Source organism: Oncorhynchus nerka, linkage group LG27 (assembly GCF_034236695.1).
Source record: "Oncorhynchus nerka isolate Pitt River linkage group LG27, Oner_Uvic_2.0, whole genome shotgun sequence".
NCBI lineage: Eukaryota > Metazoa > Chordata > Actinopteri > Salmoniformes > Salmonidae > Oncorhynchus > Oncorhynchus nerka.
In genome coordinates this window covers 79,429,216-79,432,434 of record NC_088422.1, presented here as the reverse complement: position 1 = coordinate 79,432,434, position 3,219 = coordinate 79,429,216, and positions in this window count along the sequence as shown.

The following is a 3,219-nucleotide window of genomic DNA, read 5'->3' as shown; positions in this document are numbered from 1 at the left end:
AAGAAAAAAAAAGCATGTAGGCTATATGGATTACACCAAGTTAGGCATACCTAATTTCAAAATAGGCCATCATCACTGTCAATTGTAAATGATTATTATTCACATTTTACTGGTGAAATTGCAACAGCATGCCAATTATTTGACTGATCTCAATCAGTTTCATGGGAATAGCCTACGCATTTTGATCTTCTTGAATTACTGTTTCATGAGTGAAAAAAAATCAAGCTTTTGGGGTGGTGTATTCATGCATCTCAATAAACCAGTGGCAATATTTTAACATGTAAATCTTGGTGGGGCAAACGCAAAAACATTTTTTAGATGCATGCCAGCAAAGCCACAACACAACACTGAACAACACATGAATTGCACTATAACAGTGACAAATGGTGCCCATAAACTGTTAGGGCCTACATAAAGCTGTCCCAAAAGCAGAGATTTCTTTTCCACACCATGGAGTGAATCCTTACCACTGCTACACCTGGCTATCAGCAGAGCCTTGTCTGGCAACAAAACAGTTAATTCAGACTCATTTACTGCCTTTTAAAAAAACATAGCTGATATGGTTGACTTGCTTCAACAAATGTGGTTTCCATTGACAATTGAAATGTACATACTATGGCATAAGAGGACAAAGAGCGGATAAGTGGCAATGCGTAATTTCGATTAAGACATTAATGAGCGAGCTAGGACGGATGTAGTCAATATAACTATTTGCTCAGCACTTTTGAAATGTACAGCGACAGAATTCAGAACATGGTCTGTTCTTACAGTATTCTCCCTGTACATCAAGTCAGAACCGTAGGATAAATAATGGTGGCATATAAGCAGACAATGAAAGTAGACAAAATTCGATGATGACATTTCTCTAAAACAGGCTATAGGCTACATGTGCACCACAAGGTCAGAACAGTGGGCTAAATTAGGAGGGGGAAAGGGACCAAATGATTAGGGTGAGGCACATGGGCTACTAACAGCTTACTACAGAACATACACTTAGTATTACTTTCTTAGCTACAGTATACATACTGTAGCTGACATATTACATCATTTATGCAGCAGCATTCAATACTTCTTTGGACTCACTTTGTTGTGCTGTGCTCACTTGAACAGGAAGAAAAAAAGGTTGAATCATGGAGTCAGTGATCTTCAGGTTGGACCTCTAGAAAGAGGCCAGAGATTCCGACTTGGAATTCGGAGTTGGATGACCGTTCAAAACTTATTTTCCCAGTCGGAGCTCGTTTTTTTCCAGAGTTCCCAGTTGTCTTGAACTCACTGAAGTCTGAAATTTCTCAGTTCAGATTTTCCAGATGTTTTGAACACAGAAGAAGTCATGCTGGATTGACAGCATGGCCAATGTGTTCAACCTTTTCTTGCCCATCTTGTTGAATGTTTATCCTTTTAAGCTTAGAAAAGAGACCCTTAAACCCAGACATGGACCCCACACCCACTCCACTGAATAGAAGGATAGTGATTGCTTTGCTTTGCTTGCAGTTAGCCACTGATTCCTTCCAAACCACTCATTGCTGAATTTGCAATTTCCAACTTGTTGTGTAATGTTTATGTCCAATGACCGACGAGCACTGATACATTTTATCTATAATTTCTCTTCATAATATCTCTTCATATGACAAGGATTGAAAATGATTTGCCAGTAGATTGTCGACTTGATTCATAATGATGACTGCTAGCTACGATTTTTAAATATGATGTTGACACGATCAGTCAAATCTACGGTAGATATAACGTGATTGGACATCATTTTATCTGTGGCCAATGACCTTGAGCCTTCTTGGATGGGCACTTTTAAATGTACAGTGTATTCGGAAATAACTTTTTCCACATTCTGTTACGTTACAGCCTTATTCTAAAATTGAATAAATATTTTCCCCCTCATTAATCTACACACAATACCCTATAATGACAAAGTGAAAATGTGTTTTTAGAAATCTTTGCTAATTTATATAAAAACGGAAATATCACATTTACTTAAGAATTCAGATCCTTTACTCAGTACTTTGTTGAAGCACCTTTGGCAGCAATTACAGCCTCTGGTCTTCTTGGGTATGACACTACAAGCTTGGCACACCAGTATTTGGGGAGTTTCTCTCATTATTCTCTGCATATCCTATCAAGCTCTGTCAGGTTGGATGGGGAGCGTCGCTGCACAGCTATTTTCAGGTCTCTCCAGAGATGTTCGACCGGGTTCACGTCCGGGCAATGGCTGGGCCACATTGAGACTAGTCCCGAAGCCACTCCTGCGGCTGTCATTGTCCTGTTGGAAGGTGAACCATCGCCCCAGTCTGAGGTCCTGAGTGCTCTGGAGCAGGTTTTCATCAAGGATCTCTCTGTACTTTGCTCCGTTCATCTTTGCCTCAATCCTGACTAGTCTCCCAGTCCCTGCAGCTGAAAAACATCCCCACAGCATGATACTGCCACCACCATGCTTTACCGTAGGTATGGTGCCAGGTTTCCTCCAGATGTGACGCTTGGCATTCAGGCCAAAGAGTTCAATCTTGGTTTCATCAGACCAGATAATCTTGTTTCTCATAGTCCGAAAGTCTTTAGGTGCCTTTTTTTTTCAAACTCCAACCGGGCTGTCATGTGCTTTTTACTGAGGAGTGGCTTCCGTCTGGCCCTCTACCATGAAGGCCTGATTGGAGGGATGCTGCAGAGATGGTTGTTCTTCTGGAAGGTTCTCCAATCTCCACAGAGGAACTCTGGAGCTCTGTCAGAGCAAAAATCAGGTTCTTGGTCACATCGCTGACCAAGGCCCTTCTCTCCCGATTCCTCAGTTTGGCCAGGTGGCCAGCTCTAGGAATAGACTTGGTGGTTCCAAACTTCTTCCATTTAACAATGATTGAGGCCACTATGTTCTTGGGGACTTTCAATGCTGCAGATATTTTTTGGTACCCTTCCCCAGATCTGTGCCTTGACACAATCCTGTCTCTGAGTTCTACGGAATTCCTTCAACCTTATGGCTTGGTTTTTGCTCTGACATGCACAGTCAACTGTGGGACATTACATAGACAGGTGTGTGCCTTTACAAATCATGTCCAATCAATTTAATTTACTTAAGTTGTATAAACATCTCAAGGATGATCAACTGAAACAGGATGCACCTGAGCTCCATTTCGAGTCTCAGAGCAGTGTCTGAATACTATTGTAAATAAGATATTTTTGTTTTTATTTTTAATACATTTGCAAAAATATTCAGAATGG